This window comes from Schistocerca serialis, chromosome 4 (genome assembly GCF_023864345.2).
Source record: "Schistocerca serialis cubense isolate TAMUIC-IGC-003099 chromosome 4, iqSchSeri2.2, whole genome shotgun sequence".
Lineage (NCBI taxonomy): Eukaryota > Metazoa > Arthropoda > Insecta > Orthoptera > Acrididae > Schistocerca > Schistocerca serialis.
In genome coordinates, this window is record NC_064641.1 from 703967159 (window position 1) to 703985832 (window position 18674).

Genomic DNA, 18674 nt, shown 5'->3' on the forward strand with positions numbered 1-18674 from the left:
CAGCTCTACCTTCTTCCCAGAGTAGCCCCCATTGATATTAATAGCTGCCCATCTCATTACCATTTGTTTGCCAAGTCGTATCTTAGGAGTTCCTGGTTTGTCAGTTAGAGGTGGGACTCCGTCACCTCCAAAGGTCCGAGGCATTTTGCTCTGATTGTTGCCAGCATCATATTTAAAGTACCAGGGAAGCAGGTTGCTAGCCTTACTTGCCCCGAGTCCCATTGAGTTTTACCCCTAACGGTTGAGGGACTAACCGGTGGATTTGGTAGTCTTTGCCGCATGAGCACAAAGGTGACCACGACTCAGAATATGTCCGAGATGTCCAGCCTTATTCCAAAGTAACTGGTATCCCGACTGTCGGGGCCACTTACTTGTCCACTCATACGTTGCCCGTGGTTCATGAACTAGGACATGACTACAGGAACCCACACCATGAACCACCAAGTAGTAAAAAAAAAAATAAAAAAATAAAAAAATAAATAAAAAAAATAATAAAAAAAGAGTCTGTCGCCGTGTTTCAGAGCTTACCGAATAAAACACCAGTTGACATTTGACGTATTCGTAGGCAGTTAGAGCATATTTACATTACAGTTCCAGGTATGTAATTTCCTTCTGGTCTTTGGTAAATAACAATATAGAGTACTTCGCGAATATAACCGCTTGCTTTATTTTTTTCTGCTTAAGAACTATATGGAGGCTCCTCGTCTCTCTGATAGAACAGGGAAGATTCTAGTATATCTGATGCCTCGACGAGGTCTATTTATCGACTCATTGAAAACGGAAATGGCTTTCATAATTTTATGCTTCGGTTCAAATATTAGTTATCCCGTACGTATAAGTCGGATGACAGAAAACAGAACTTACTCTTCGACTAGCGAGATTGTGACCACCATTTTAATTAAAAACAAAAATAAATAAAAGTCTTCAGAAACAATCACTGCTGTTCCCAAGTCTTGAAAAAATTTACTGAACTTCAAAATTAAGTTTGATGCGCTTAGTTACATATCGTACCTCGAATGCTGTATATTTTAAACAATATGAGCAGTTGTTAAGACACTGACTTCCCAAAACCAACAAAGGCGGTTGCTGGGACAAACTCTTGAAAGAAAACTGTCATTTTTTTCTCTCATTCATGTCCATTCTGAGCTTGTTCCCGTTTCTAACGACTTGATCATTTACAAGGCGTGAATCTTTAAACTTCCTTTGCTTTTCGCTTAACTCTTCCTGTGTTTCAGCAGCCAGGTGACAGGATAGTCACGGCTTTTTCCGTACATACTACATGAAACCGTTAAAAACAATGACTTAAAACTTCTTATGACAGTACTCATTTCCAAGAATGACTTCTATTTTACATACCTGGCATTGTGTTTACAAATAAGTTATTTAAATGATAAAAGTGAACTTGGAGTCGTAAAATTAAGTATGTAACGGTTGTGGTCTAAAACTGTCACATGCTTGGGACCCCCTAGCGTTGCTGCGATGAACTATGGGTCCATGTGTCCGTCCATTGGCTGAGTAGGCCTACTGTTTACGAAGTTCATTTCGTTTTCTTGCAGTGAAGCACCTTACTGTTGTATGTAAACCAATTACTCAAGTTTTAATGGAGATATCGCCTTGTTGTGTGCAGCAACTGAGAACGTGAAAGGACGCTGCCCGCATCCCGGAAATGCCACTGAACCCGTGAAGGCAATTAGCTACGCTCTAGCGCTGTCTACAACGGCAGAATGCACCTAGCGCTGTGAGAGCTTCTCACTCTAAGACAGGAGTTGCTTTATAATGGAGTGGCCTGGAAAGAACAAAGCAACAAGCTGAGTGCAGAAAGCGTCGTCTCGTATACCGGGCACAAGTAGGGAGAATGTGAATTCTGAGTAACTGTTGATAATGTTAAAGAGTAGTAGAATCACAGTATTCTTGTGTACTACGTTTCGTAGTTCCATTCTTGACCTTTCTTCTGTCTATCCTGCGCCAATCTCATTTTTTCATTCTACTTAGGCCCTACGTCCTCAGTCTGTGATAGCAGTAGCGTCTCTAAACTTAGTTGCTTTCTGCTGCTTACAGCATTTCAAATTAGCTAGCCCTGTGCCTAAAACTGCCTATACGTGGTACGGCTAGATGCTGACCGGCACGTGTAGCGTTACGCTTCATGGGAACGGCACATCTCCTAGCACGGTGTATGAATTGACAATATTTACTTACGAAATGAATGGTGGTAGTAATTCCTCGTGAATGTCTGCCATTAAGGGCAATAATGAAAAAGGAAGGGAAAGGGGAAAGGGAAAGGGAAAAGGGAAAAGGGGGAAGGGGTCACTGTTGTCAGCTGCATTGGGACATTACGCAGAATCGGGGGCGACTAGTGAAAATATGTACCGGACCGGGATTCGAAACTGGGATCTCCAGCTTACTAGAGAGGTGCGATAACCATTGCGCCATGTCGGAAAGAACAGACACCACACATTTCTATAATCTGATACGCGTAACTGGGCAATGAATCCACCTTCTTCAGTGCGGATGAACAGATACGTCCGACCTCCCGTAGGAATCTCAGAAGAGCGAATATGGGGGAAATGGACAGGGGCTGCAGACAGGTGGTGCACGATGGGAGTGTGGGTCGGCCGTGAGGCGAGCAGAGATAGTCCGTGCAGTTGCGGTAACACTGTCTCCCGGATGGCGCATCAGGTATGACGTTTTAATTTATTATTTCTTTGCTACCGACTCTATTCGCAACACTGTTTGCAGACAGTATCTCCATATATCACTGACTATACCTGCAAAATTATCATTCTACGACAGATAGGTAAGAAAGATGATGTCGTAAACATTGAGCTGACTGAGAAACTAGCTTTTGCTTAAAATGGAGTGCTGATTACTCAGACCATATTCATCCAGTGTTTCATAATGAGAGCACTTAGCGACTCCCAACAAACGGAAAGCGTAGTTTCAGACCTTTTCTAAACTTTTTCTCTCATGTGTGCTTAACGTCCAGTAGTCTGTGGTTATGATTAAAGAGTAGCTACTCACGGAAGACCTTTGTAGGCTGTAATTATCTTACGCTGTGAAACTTCGTAGATACACTAATGCGTTAATGCGGAACCGATTTATGTTGGGGAAAAAAATAGTTCCAGTTGCCGCGGGTGCAAATCAAGCGCTGTACACATTGTTCTGACCGCGTTGATGTCACACTGTTATACAAACACGTTGATGTCACACTGTTATACAAACACCACACATTCATCTAATTTAGATTCGGACCTATACAGCTTAGTGGTCAATCAATAATCGTTAAGACTACAAATTCGCAGGTTCCGAGTTCATTCCCCGGTCAGTACTATGACGTTTTTATGTAACTCACTGTTCCTTTCACTTCTGGGTATGATTTGTGTAAGTGAAAAGTTCCAAGTTATCTCGTGGTTAGGAGTTCCTATAATTGGTGAGAGGTAGGCAGTTAAAAGACGAGAGTAAAGCAAGAGCATACTCTGTCCAACAGGACGATACCTAATAAAGCACTGCTGTATTCAGGTCGAGAACACCTTTACTTACTCTTCACGGCAGACATTCACGAGGAATTACTACCACCAGTGATTTTATACGTAAATATTGTCAATTCATACACTGTGCAATCCATAACGTGAGTGAACAGTATGGCTATCGAGGAAATAGACTGTGCTGTTAGTGAAATTGTTTGTTGTGAATGGCAGCAAATACAGTGCTGCTCTGAGAGAGTATCGCCGGCTGAAAAGTCTGAGGAGAGGCCTGATGTCATTAAATACTTTAAAGAAAATAATAATAGTGACTTCCGAAAACATACTGAGCTTGGGTGGTGGCACCTAGATGAGGAACGCATCCCATCCCGTTGGAAGCTATTGGCGAGGTTGCTGTTGCTGTAACTGATCATGCAGTACGTCACCCTAGTAGTGCTAGTGCTCGTGCAGTGCCACGAGAACTGTCACGTCTCATGTTCAACATTAGGGAAAGTCTTACGATCTGTTTTGCAGCAGCCGAAACCTCAAGGTCTACAGCAACGTTCTGAATTTTCCCTACGAATTCTGGCACGGATCGAAGTTAATGACATGTGGCCTGGCTATGTTCTGTGGAGTGACGCAGCACATATTACACTACAGGGCGCAGTGAATATACAAAACTGCCGAATTTGGGGCACTGCTAAAGCGTGTGTTGCGCACGAAGAGCCACTGCACTCTCCGTATGTGACTGTGTGGGTTGGGTTTACAAGCACCTTTATTCTCAGTCCGTTCTTCTTTGAAGAAAATGCAACCAGACGGCCTGTAGGGGGTATCGTGACGTCTGCACGTTATCGTAACCTCCTTGTACATCATGTGTAAGAACGCAACAGTGTGGAAACCACCGTTTTTATGCAATGTCGCTCACCCAGTGAGAGATCTGCTTAATGCAACAATCCATGAATGTTTTTTCTCCAGATGTTTTCCAGATGCATGGCCTGGGAGATCACCTGATCGGAAACCGTGATTTTTGGCTCTGGGATACTTCAAATAACGCGTTTACCAGGGACACGTTCGATCTCTACCCTGTCTGAAGGCTATAAACAGGAACACGTAGCTGAGAGTTAACATTTTTTTTCGTCAAGAGGTGGAGCCTCTCCACGCCGACACCGGCATGATGGCCAACTCAAAAGGTCTACTGCCATCTCTGCATAAAGGGTTAGTTTTCACTAAAGTGAGGTGTCGCAGGTTGTGGGTACTGCGATGTTTGCGTACGTCTGGTTAAGGTTAACCCTTAACACACGCTCATCTGGAGATAGATTGGGTCGAAAGTCGAACGAAAGGTAGCGGTTTGAAGGGCAGAGGGGAAAAAAGTGGCAAGCCAAGCGCCAAGGGGCGATAGTTAGGTCGGGTAGTAAGAGCAGTAGCGGATGTCTTGCTGACTGCGACAGGTCATGCAAGCGTAGAGATCCACAGGAAGTGCTGCGAGCAACTGCTGATCACGCTGTTTTGCGGATGCAGCATCTCGTCGACGCCTCCTATGCTCATATTGAACAAGCTGTGGAAACAGCTGTTACTAATGAACTTAACACTATGCCTTTCTTGCTAGTTTTACTTTCTCTACCTACGTCCCATTCTTAACCCATTACATACGGAAACATTTGTATACATCTTTCTTAAATTCACTTCGCTAAATTTGCACCTGATGGCCAAAACTGAAACTAATTTTGTCCAGCGTAAGTCTGTTCCACATTAACGCATTAGCGTATATACCAAGTTTCGCTGCCGTACGATAATTACAGCCCACACTGTACTTTAATGATAGCCACCCGGCAGTTAGCACATTAACTCATTAGTATAGTAATCAGATTTTGAAGCTGTTTTATACGCGAGATTTCGATTTTTTAAAGAATCGCGGTATTATAGGTTAACTAACTAAATGACGTGGTAATTGAAAAGGCGATGTTAATCAAACAAGTGGTTATTTAAGATGCTCACATATGTGATCGATGTTGTACTATACTGGAAGAAGCGAGATATGCGTCTGCTCGTTCAACCACGTAACTGCAGTGCAGTCTTGGTCTTAGACACGACCGGTTACCTTAGATTAGTTAAGAGTGCAGTGTTCTTTGTTACGTTCAGTGTTCTTGCATAGTATAGAAGTGTCACAGTGCTGACTGCACATTATACTGCGGCGTTCGTTCATGCCGTTATGTGAGATCACAGTCCAGCGGACTGTCTGAAAAATATCGCATGCACATCCCACGAGAGAATTTCGATTCTACCCAGAACATATGACAATTTGGTGAACAGAAACTGTGCACCACCGCCGCGCCCTAGCAGGAGATGGATTTTTTTCAGCCTGCATTCTCCTCCTTTGCCCTTCATCCCACCCCCACCTCCAGCCCCTCTCTGTCCCACACCGCCCTTACCGTCACTCGAGACGGTCACCTGCGTATCGAATTCCACGATTTCTCAGGCCTCGACAAGGTCGCATAGAATGGTGTTAGCAGTACCATTTGTCTCAACATGTAATACAACGCACACTATGTTTGATGAAGAGTACTTCGTACCAGCATTAGAGAGATTTTCTGTCCTATTCTATTCGCTCATGGAGCAAGAGAAAAATAACTTTTTGTGCCTGTGTACTTTCTTCTATCTCTCATATTTTCCTCGTGATGTCTATAGGAGATGCACGATGCAGGCAGTCTCCCCCTAAAACCAGTGGTCTGAATTTGCCCAGCAGGACTTCCCGGGAACAAAGTCGTTATTCCTCCAAAAAATTCCATTGAAGCTTCCCGAACATTACTGTTAACTTCTGGATCTGCGAAACCGATGTGTTACAATCCCAGCAACGCGTCTCTGAAGTCGTTCGATGCCTGTTTTTCTTGATTGATAAGGAATTGGAACACTGGAGTAGGCATTCTAGAAGTAATTTGGCTAGTCTTACCCGCGTTTCCTTTACAGCCGCACCGCTCACTCCAAGAACACTAGAAGGAGAGAGGAAAAAAAAAAAAAAACAATCTGTCACTCATCCTTTCACCATTGATTTCACTTGTTCTTTCCGTTTAGTGTCCTTTCGTAGTATTACTGCATGGAAACTACTTACCCTTAAATCAGATGTGCCTGCTTCCCTCTTTCTCCTTGGCATTATATTGTGTTTATCCACATTTAAATAGAGCCACCATTCATTGCACCAAGTGGAAATTCTGTCAAAGTTGTTCTGCATTTTGTTACGATCGTCGAAAGACGAAATCTTCCTATAGACAATACCATCCTCAGCGAACAATCTGATAGCGCTGCTGACACCATATTTTGATATTTTCTGTTTTCAGAAAACGATGGCGGTCCTATTACGATTCCTTGAAACATACCCGATGTTAAAGTATAGTGGAAGCTGTTGGTACGACCAAGTTCGACATAAACTAATCACATATATTTAAACCGAATTCTGTAATTTTACATAAGGTGTCCATGTCAAAGTTTGTTCCCATTGTTATTACAATATTTGTAAAACAAATGTACATTTTCAGTTTGAAATTTTTTTTTTCGGGATCACCCATGACTCACTAAAATGTAAGACCTGACGGGGAAATAAGAATAAGAATAAAATTTTATAAAAATTGGTTTCTACATCTTGGGATGCCTGAAATACAAATTGCTGAAACGCAATTTCTGAAAAGAACTGAGCACATGAGAAAAGGAAAAAACAATGTTTGGCTACCGCAACACGTGATAATGTTTGCGAATGTCATACGAGAAACGGTGGGTGACTCCGAAAGGATTTAAAACGTACTACTTTGACATTAAATGTTAGTAACAGATTAGAAACAACATATGGCTTCCCAAATTAACATTAGCTTATATATTTTACATTAGGAAGACTAACGAAATGGTTGAACAATTCGTGAAGAAGAAATGAGATTCATCAGCCTCAAGCATAAGAAGAAGAAGTAGACGAAGCAATATAAGTTGTTATTATTACGCTCTGTGACGAGTTAGTGCCATTCTTACTCCGGAACATTGTATGAATGATACAGTGAACTTGGCGCTTTGCTTGCCTCCGTCATCAAGGTGTAGTGTTTCGCGGTTTAAGAGTCCCGTTCGGGAATTTGTGAGGGTTTTGAAGTGTCATTCTCGTGTATACACTGCAAATATATCAGATTCATCAGAATATGTCATAATCTGGGTAGGCTTATATTTTATGTGCTGTATCCTATACATGCACAATAAAATGTAACTCCCTGAATTATTGGATTTTGACTCCTTGTTGATCTCTGACTAAATGCATGATGCCCAAAGCATACTTAAGAAAAAGTTACGTAGGACAGCATAGAAACCCTTGATAGAAGGATTTTTACAAAAATAATGGATGTAACACAAGCTACAGGTGGTTGGAGAGTGAGAAATACTGCTAAAATATGCAGAAGGTAACAAAATGGTTCAATTGGCTCTGAGGACCATGGGACTTAACATCTGAGGTCATGAGTCCCCTAGAACTTAGAACTACTTAAACCTAACGACATGACACACATCCATGCCCGAGGCAGGATTCGAACCTGCGACCATAGCGGTCGCGTGGGTCCAGACGGAAGTGCTTAGAACCGCTCGGTCTCACCAGCCGGCCAGAAAGTAAGAGAAATAATCCTCTTTGGGCACCTCTGCCGAGTAAATGAGAACAGTCTAACGAAACAAACATCACTGTATTTCTGAAAAAAGGAAGTCAACAATAGCGTGGACTGGAGAAGTAAGAAAAGAACTAGAGAGAAACAATATCAAAGAATCGGGAAAATTAAATACTAAATTTAGAAGGCTTTAAAAACAGAAATTAAGAATTAAGGAACAACATAAACTAAACTCCATCCGAACACGACTTGGAAGGCCCAACGGTACCGATCGGCCGCCGTGTCACCCTCAGCCCACAGGCGTCACCGAATACGGGTATGGAAGGGCATGTGGTCAGCACACCGCTCTCCCGGCCGTATGTCAGTTTACGACACCGGAGCCACTACTACTCAAACAGTAGCTCCCCAGTTTGCCTCACAAGGGCTGAGTGCACCCCGTTTGCTAACAGCGCTCGGCAGACCGGATGGTCACCCATCCAAGTGCTAGCCCAGTCCGGCAGCGCTTAACTTCGGTGATCTGACGGGAACCGGTGTTACCACTGCGGCAAGGCCGAAAGGAACAACATGGACATAAGAAAATAGAAGAGAACATAGGGAGAGCACGAAGTAATGGACAAAAGTGAAACACACAGTAATCTGATCATCTGGAATTGGTAGTTATCCCAGTTGACCAATAAGAAGGTGAAAATAACACTGAAAAACTTAAAGCTACAAGTTTTATCGACGGGAATTAGCAGACAGTGAATGCAAAGAATATTTCCTTCTAGAATAGTTAACAGTAGTTGACAGAATAATCGAGATGGAGTGCGGACTGTGGATGGCGCGCCGCCTAGCGACGACCGCTTGTGACCGGAAGCAAGGTGTGGGCGTGCCGCGCACACCTCCGGCCGCGCCGCTACGCAGCCGGCAGCAGTAGTAGCACGCATGTCTGGACACCACGCTGTCTGGATCTCGGTTACCCGGCCACTCGCTTGTTGGCTTGAAACGGACTTGCCGCGTCCCTTTCCACATCCTTTCCACCCCAAGAGCTCATCCGCCAAACGACAAATTACATACAATCGTTGAGAGCAACGTAATATTTTCGAAATTAGATGCTGATATTTTTCGCGTTTCGGAACGAAGCGAGAAAGTAAAAAGAAGAGTGCAGAGATACAGAAGCAGAATAACACACAGACATTGTATTCAAGAATTATTTCCTACAGCACAAGTGAAAGCAAATAATTCTCTGCGCCTGGAGGAAAAAGAAAAACAATTGGTGCAAAAACTTTATTATATACGTCTTTATTGATACAGCAGCGGCCTTTAGAAAAAAAACGTCGTTTATGATGGACAAACTAACTTCCTGTATATCATCGTCCTTTCCAAGGAATACGGAACGAGGATAAGTCCTCACACACAGTACCAGACATGTATTCTAATAACACTATTTGTCTTGACCACAATAGAATGTGGTAAAGACAGGTAGTGTTCTTATAGTCCAACTAAATGTCGACATCTCATAGAACTACAGCAATATACAGTGCGGTCAGAAACAGTCTGAAAAGCTCTTAAGGGCATTGCAGCATAGATTGTGCTGATAAATAATTGTTAAGAAAAAATTTGGTACGTTGTACCGTTTCCGAGCTAATTAGTACTTAAGTTAGCCCATCAGGCCGTTGGGCGCACAAATTCACGCGGCCCGCCTGATGCAGTTAGTGCCAGTTGTTCTCATAACATGTATGATAGCCCACGAAACTACCCAGACTTTGGCTCGAGTTCGATTTTTACTACCGTCCCATGTCAAATTTTTGTATCGCTCACTTGTTTGATTTCAGGAAACAAAATGAAGAGCACGTTTGGTGACACCGTCTCTGACGAGCCGCTTGAATTTGCGCGTGCAACGGCCTGATTGGCTACCTTCGACGCTAATCAACTCGGAAATGGCGCAAAGTATCAGAATTTTTTCTGAAGTCCTTTCCGAGCACGACCGATCTTAAGTCACCCTTACAAGGTTTTCAGATTGTTTCCGGACGCGCTATATATCAGATCGTTTCTTCTCAGACCCTGAAATTAGTTAGTGTCTCTTCGGGTATATAAAGCCCGTTGCAAATCTTTCGATTTAAGTCCGCATAGGCGGCCGGTGTCTCAGTACCGGTGCTTATTCATCCAATCATTTCCCTGTTTGGCCTCCGAAGGCTGTGTGGTCCATAGAAAAATTTGAGATAACTATCAGGAATCTAACCTGGGACCTCCTCATTACTGTCTAATAACACTAATCAATAGACCATGGAGACGATCTTCTCATGGATTTCGTCCCTTGCTGAAAAGGCAGCCTCTGCGAAAAATCATAATGTGCCCGGAACCATCTCTAAATGTTTGATACGCATACTATTTATTTCTGCTGTTACATTATATTTTACAGAAGAGCGTTTTAAGTTAGCAGAGTTCAGTAAAGTGAAATGAGGTAAACTGGTGTACAAAACATTCCGGGACTTCTTCCCGCGTCGATACAGGGTAAAAACTGAAGCCTTTGACGATTGCCTACATCGCCTGTGTCATGAGCAACTGACTGTCAAAACTGCTACTGTGGGGGCCTCACAGTCATATATCGCTTCTGATTGGTCGGTAATTACGTAATGCTGTCGCAGATGGTGTCAACGTCTGTGCTAGTGGCGCCACCGCTTCCATAGTAGTGTAAACAATGCTACGAGTGTCTGTCTCTTCTCTGCATCTAGAGCTCGCTTGCAGGTTATATCCGCTGTCACGGTTGAAGTGGAATCCCAGTATGTAGGAACCTGGGACAAAACTTTAGTTTTGACCAATCAGAAGCCATATATGGGCTATATAAGGTTACCACAGCAGCAGTTTTGACAGCCAGTTGCTCCTGCCGAAGACGATGGAGGTAATCGTCGAAAGCTTGAAATTTTGCCCTGAACTGAGGCTGCAAGAAGTCCGTGAATGTTTTATGTAACAGTGCCTTCATGAAAGACTACGTTCTCAGGTAAATTGGTCCGTGACACTTGCGAGTCGGCCGTCGAAACGTGACCGATTAGAAGCAAATACAGCGAAGTGGGAAGTGCCTCGGCGCACAAACGTCGCGAGAGAACCTGTCTCCGCAGCCCGTTCAGCACGGTGCAGATGAAACGTCAGCAATCGACCGGCGACAGATAAGGAAAGTGACATCTGAGCGGATGTGACGTCCGGCCTGGACCGGATGGCAATGCCCTCGCCGCTCCTGCGCTGGCGCAATGAACTACGCAGCCTACGCGTAACTCGAACCGGCTGGGTGGAGTTGGCTTCGTCTCTCTCCAGGCTTGCACATTTGCATGCCGCTTTGGAGGAAGAAAATTGTTTCACCCAAGGCTTCGTAGAAAACAGAAAACGTCCGCCTCCTTAGCTGTGAGGTCAGCGCGCCTGACTGCCATTCAGGGGGTCTGGGTTCGATTCCCGGCCGGATCGGAGATTTTATCCGCTCGAGGACTGGATGTTGTGTTGCCTTCATCATCGCCATCGACGTCCACATCGCCAAAATGGCGTCAAATAAAGAGACGTGCACTACGCGACCGATGGAAGCCAATAATGCTATACGGCATTTCAGAACAGTGAGGTGTAAAGGGCTGGCAAGCTTGTACTGCATACTCAGCCCAGAGGCTTTCACAGACGGAACCGTGCCTCCGCTCATGCTTGTCACCACTGGAACGCCATACCCGTCAGCTCTACTTGTTGATGGCAGTGGTGATTGTGCAAATGAGTGATGACCTGATAATTCATTCAAGCCAAACGAACAACCTAGGTGGCGCTAGATTCTCAGAATGGCTTCCTTGAAGCGATAGTAACGAAGGCCGGGATAGCTGATGCAAATTTACTGCTATTAGAAACTTCGAAAGCGTATACATTTTGGTATCGGCGGGAGCTACTACTTCTTAGCGTGTGTATGACAACCACTGTATGACATTTAAATGAAGTGTAGCGACGAAGTGGCACATCGTCTGTTTAGTTCAAATGGTTCAAATGGCTCTGAGCACTATGGGACTTAACATCTGAGGTCATCAGTCCCCTAGACTTAGAACTACTTAAACCTAACGACATGACACACATCCATGCCCGAGGCAGGATTCGAACCTGCGACCGCTGCGGTCGCGCGGTTCCAGACTGTAGCGCCTAGAGTCTGCTTAGTACTACATGCAAAGAACGCAACTAGGTTATCGCAGAGTCCCTATTTTAGAATGGCAGGTTTACTTCGGCCAATTCTCAAACGAAGCCCTCTAAGTGATCAGGCTGCTTTCAAGAGAGTAGCTCATCTTTTGGTGGTATTCGACCACGTTCAGTTCTATCCTGCCAGCATTGCAGCCTCTCTTCTGCGTTTGAGTTCATTAGGGGAGCAGTACTTGAAATAAAGCTTTCCTGCAGCGAAGACGTTGAGCAATAGGTTCATGCTCATGAAGTGTGTGCCTATTATCAGTGTTGACTTTTCTCCTTTCGGATTTGGCGGATAGCTATCTACACGTGTATCAGTCTGTATAACGGAGAAGCAAAGACGTAAATAAATAGGTTACAGAGTGGGATATAAATGATAACATTCGCTGATAACATTGCCACTTCAGTGAAAGTGAAAAAGAATTACAGGAAGTGTTACATGGACTGAAGAGTCTAATGAGTACAGAATATGGATTGAGAGTAAATCGAAGAAAGACGAAAGTAGCCAGAAGTAGCAGGAATGAGAACAGTGAGGAATTTGAAATCGGAATTGGTGATCATGAAGTAGAAATAGTTGGGAATTCTGCTACCTAAGCAGCAAAATAATCGATGATGGACAGAGCAAAATGGACATCAAGAGAAGACTAGCACTGACAAAAGGGGCATTCCTTGCCAAGGAAAGTCTACTACTATCAAACATAGGTCTTAATTTGAGGAAAAAAATCTGATAATGTAATTTTGGAAGACAGCATTACTTGGCAGTGAAATATGGACTGTGGGACAATCGAAACAGAAAAGAACAGAAGCAGTTGAGATATGGTGTTACAGAAGAATGTTGAAAATTAGGTGAACCGATAAGGTAAGGAATGATGAGGTTCTCCGTAGAATCGGCGAGGAAACTAGGAAGAAGGGACAGGATGGTAGAACATCTGGCTTCCAAAATTACATTCTCAAGAAATGTCTTCCTCAAATTAAGGCCTACGTTTAATACTAGTAGACTTCTCTTGGCCAGGAATGCCCTTTTCGCCAATACTAGTCCGCGTTTGATGTCCTCCTTGCTCCGTCCTTCATGGATTACTTAGTGATCACCTATTCTGATGTTACATTTCTCACTGTTATCCTTTCTGCTGCATCTGATTACTTTCGTCTTTCTTCGATTGACCCTCAATCCATATTCTGTACTCATTAAACTAACTGTTCGTCCCATTCAACACATGCTGTAAATCTTTCTCACTTTCACTGCAATGTTATCATTTATATCCTTTCACCTTGCATTTTAATCTCACTCTTTAACATCAGGAAATAAATCACATGTTACTAGATGGAACTGTAGAGGATAAACCCTACAGAGCAAGACATAGATTGGAATACATTCAGCAAATAATTTAGGAGGTAGGTTGCAATTGCTACTCGAAAAGGTTGGCACAGAAGAGGAATTCGTAGTGGGTCGCTTCAAAGCAGTCAGAAGGCTGTCTTTTTTTCAGTCTGATATCGGGTGGTGCTGTTAAGACGAGAACTTGATTTTTCTCGAGCTCTGTAAGGAATAAATTAGTTAGAAAGATAGAAAGAAGCCCAACATCTTGTGGCTTAGAGCCGGGTGCGAGCCTTTCTATTCGAAGTTAATTCCGCAGTTTGTGTGCATACTTCGCTACTTACTTAATCTAACAGCTTCTTTTAGACTCAAGAGACTGGGTGGACACACTTCCAGACGTTTCTTTGCATGAAAAATTAGAGTATGCCACTGGGAATAGAACCTGTAACTTTGGTGTCAGTAGCTTCGCCAACCATTAGAACTAAGAGCGAGCTAGAAAATACATTCAAACGTACAGTCGTCCCGCGTCGTCCGGAGTCGCTAAGGACACTCAAAGAGGAAGTGAGCAACGCCTGGCATCTCCTAAAAACGCGCCATTGTTTTTCCAAATCGAGGCACATAAATACGGAACCGCTGAGGGGTGTGCTCCATTGTTTCCCCCATGTCGGGGTATCCTTTTTTTTTTTCACCGACAGAGAGATCGTGTCCTGTTTTATCGAGTGGCACGTCCTTCGGCTACAGGAGGGTGATGACGTGGTGTTAGGGAGGGGTGGGGGGGGGGGGGGTTGTGTGTGCGTGCGTGCTGAGGCCTACAATGTGCTCGCCGGGCCCACGTAGGGAGCTCCTGATGCCCCACGGCGGCAGCTGTGGCCACCACAATGCCACCTCCCCCAGCCAGTGGTAAGCTCGTTACTATAAATACAGTACAGCGCAGATACAAAAATGGGACACGTCATGCGTGCCGCGCTGTCCCCGCTGCGTTACCAAATCACGTCAAGCACTGTCCGTTTCCCACGGTGCAACAATGCAACCCCTTCACCCGCTGTGCGCGTTTCGCAGCGCCGGTCAAAGATGGTCGCGTCCCGTAGGCTGGCGTGCAGACTGTTGTGTCTAGCTTGCAACTAACTCCGACTTATTCGCGGGCGACATCGCATATTCGTGACAATTCGTACTGTACGCAGACGAAATGTTAACAAGTGGATCGGGAGGCCGATAACTAAAAAGCGGAAAGAGATCAATGTTACATCAAGTCCTCCCGGTGTATACAAGGTGTTGGACCGTTATAGGTAGAATCAAAACGAACAAGTAGAACCGGCCGCTGTGGTCTAGCGGTTCTAGGCGCTTCAGTCCGGAACCGTTCTGCTGGTACGGTCACAGGTTCGAATCCTGCCTCGGGCATCGATGTGTGTAATGTTCTTAGTTTAGTTAGGTTTAAGTAGTTCTAAGTTCTAGGCGACTGATGACCTCAGAAGTCAAGTACCATAGTGCTCATAGCCATTTGAACCTTTTTTTGAACCGTAATACATCATATCGGGGAAACCATTGATTTCCGGATCTATGTTTATTAGGATTATTTACTTCTTAAGTTTGTTCTCTATTCACCTTTTTCGTTGAACCCAAGTTTCTCTCCAACTGAGTGTGACAGTTTTTAATTTATTGACCCATGTAAGGTCTGCCAACAAGCACTTCACTTTTCGAGACTGGGAATCTATTATAACTAAAGATAGCCAGACAGCGAAGGCAAACTACATTAATGAGATTAGAATTTACAACAGGCAATCAAATATATGTTTTGTATAAATGTAAGATTTGCACAATTATTATGGTATAACGTTTAAATAAACTTGTGGTCACAGCCGTCGTGATCCTGTATTGGGCCATTAACTTACTATCCTAATTCTCAATCATGAAATCTGTTCTCAGTCATGTAACAGCAAGAATAATATCGGACCTGTACACATTGTAACACCCGCTCACAACTGCTACGAACTCAGGCGATCGACTGCGCTCGAACGATCTGCGCACAAAAGCTATTGTTTCGTCCAGAGATGCAATTCTACTTCTTCCTGCAGCTCGCGATGCTATTGGTCAAAGAGAATAATATACTCACTACGATAAATAACTGAGTATCCTTGGAACTTAACGCAGAGGAAAGATCCAAGCTGAGAAAACCAAAACAGAATCATGTCCCAATAAAGTATGTAAGTCAAATGTAAATCACACAGTACTAAAGGAAATTATAAGAAATAAAAACGTACGTATCTAATGAGAATATACAAACCAGCTAAGTAAACAATTATTTAGATGACATATTTCAAAGGGTAGCATCATCATCTTCGTGCGACAATTTTGTTTTACTTCATTAACGTGGCCACGTTTTTTAAAAGCATGGAAGAAACTCCAAAGTAAATGACACTTTCTTATGAGCGAAAAAACCAAAGAGAAATGATTTGAGTCAATTAAAATAGGAACGTGTGTGTGAACATTAGGTTGATTAATAAACGAGGATATGTAAATAGAATTTGCAGCTAACGCGTAGCTATATTTCATACGAATTCCATCCACACTGGATGTAGGAGTAGTATTAAATATTACAGTGTAACACAAAATTTATGCCTTTGCAGTAGAAAACTGCCGGCACTTATGTACAAAACAATTGAAACGGAGCTTAGTAATTAAAAAAAATTAGGCTCTGTAAACTTTACTCTACAATCTACATTAACACAATCGCTGGACGGATTGTGTATAGAAGTTTGTTGCAGAAAATATTTCCTAAGCATTGTGATTGTAGATGCAGAATGTTCTACTAGCAATTATTTTTCGAATATCGTTTACCTAAAAAGGCCATCTTCTGGAGAAAATTGAATAGTGTCAAAGATGTTCATTTAGTCAGTTCCTGATGGCCATTTAAGATACGCAAAATACGAGTATCAATAAAATATTAACAGTTGTATCCTTTACATTCTTAAATGTGAAATTGTGTTGTCAAACCGCGATAGATGATGTCACTGGATAACATAACTGATCATTACAGTATCAAGTTTTCATCTTCGCTTCAATCAACACCGCTTAGAGGGGCCTACATTTCCACTTACTAAGAAGCTAGGAGAAGTGCCATGAGCTAATTACAAAACGAAAACCCCGCACACATTGCTGAATTTCTTTCACTTAGCAAATTTGAACCACCTGTCTCTCACATGTGATCCGTATGTAACGGAAGAAACGATTGTGCGCCCGTTTCAGAAACGTAATAGCAGTGTTGCCTCTGCTACTAACGATGCTCCATATGGAGCAGTCGATGATCTCCAGCTGTCCGTGGCTCGGCAGATTGAGAATACAACTATGTAGACCAGCTTTACGTTGGCCAATATTCTGACTGAGAATGGAATCTTCCAAGGGAAAACCAGAGAAACCATGAACGTGAGAGTATAATGGAAGTCAATGTTATGCAACTCCGGTTTCGTCCTTGTTATAGGTATTTTAGTTGTAGACTGTTCTTCAGGTATCTCTCTTAACACACAGTTCACAATTTAGTGTAAAAGTTGAAAGAAACAGAAAGAAACTGTAAGGAATACAAGAATCTGATACCTTGTAACTATGACAAATAGTGATGCTACGAAATGATGAAACTTTTAAACACGTATCACTAAATCGTTGCCATTGAAAGACGAATCGCTGAATTTGGAATAAATGTAAGTAAAACCTTCACCTCGAAATTGAGTAAATCCGTGTATGTATGTATGTATGTATGTATGTATGAGTTATTATCTGCTGGATTGTTTCGACTGAAATCCATGGTTCACTGCTAGTTATTTGCGGAAGATTCTGAAGTACTATGAGATGCGATATCGTTTGCCGTGCAAATTCAATTATTGACGCATGTGGAAGACTAGCATCACAAAATTTAGTTCGTTTTCGGATCATTTTTGGGTCCTGGTGTTATCGTGTTTTCTTGTTGGTATGCAGTGCAGAAGGAAGTTTTTTACTTTAGCACCTGAAACTTCACGTTGGTCATTTTTGTCATGGACATCTTTCCGTCGGCTGACCGAACGGCCTTCACCTCGGTTTTGGTTTATACTTCAGAAGTGAGTCTGGTGTTCAGGTTTGTTGCAGTTTTCTTGAATGCTCTTTCCATTTGTTCTTATACTACACTATTTCTTCATTCACATTAAATATATTAAATTTTTCCTGCAATCTACATTTCTCTTCCTGCCATTAGGACACAAAAACGATGAAAAATGCCACTGCCGGGTCAGGCAGCAAATCTTACTTCCATGTCCTCGAAGGCGAATGGCGTAACCCTGCGCGGTACGAGTTTCCGGCGCTCTGAAACAGGGTGTATTTTGGCTAAGGGAAGCTACCTTGTCAGAGAAATAGGCCTAGAAGTTTAGTTCCACCATCAGACAAACCCTGTACAACGCTCTTAACGAGGGCAAGGGACAAAAACTTTACTCACCGAAAACACTTAAGCTGTCTGGGGCAGTACTGATGATTCCGCCAAGATAGTATAGTGATAGCAAGTGGATGAACGGCAATCGCGATGCCCGATGCCATCAACCCCATTTTTAGCCTTTCGTAAAGCTTTAATATGGTGTGGAGATGAACATGAACTGTGGGCGCCTCAGTTTACATTAAACGCAGGAATACCTCCAATAGAATCCGTGTTGAAGAGAAATTACATTTTTCGAAAAATTCTCGCTTGTCTTAAATTACAAGAACGGGTACATGCGAACTGTGCTGTTGAAGTATCTGCGCACATTTTGGAGCATCGGGCTGAAAGAATCACAGACATGACGACATGATGTGCATCGCATATCATTCTTGATCTAGAATGCGACTAATAACACATGTCCCCAACAGTAAGTTATATGATCCAAGGTCATATTCTTCTTTCAATTCAGAAGCTGACGTATAATCCAGCAAAGCAATGCACTACCATCAGGTCCCCATAATTTTGTAACATAAGTAATAGGAGCAACTGTCTCTTGTCTGATAGCCTGCCTGTGTTGACCTACACACGGAGAGAAATATCGAACAAATCAAGCTGGAGTGTATTTGTCTATTGCGACCAGCCAGACATCATAAGGCTGAAGACTCCTACCATAT

The 18674-nt window shown here is 43.1% G+C and overlaps 1 protein-coding gene and 1 pseudogene across 1 annotated transcript in view; one reads left to right on the forward strand and one right to left on the reverse strand.

Moving 5' to 3' along the window:
- Positions 1 to 18674, forward strand: part of LOC126474705 (phospholipid phosphatase 1-like) — a 782821-nt gene that overhangs the window by 668346 nt on the left and 95801 nt on the right. The gene's annotated exons all lie outside the window — the stretch shown is intronic.
- On the reverse strand, positions 8521 to 8638 carry LOC126476192 (5S ribosomal RNA; annotated as a pseudogene).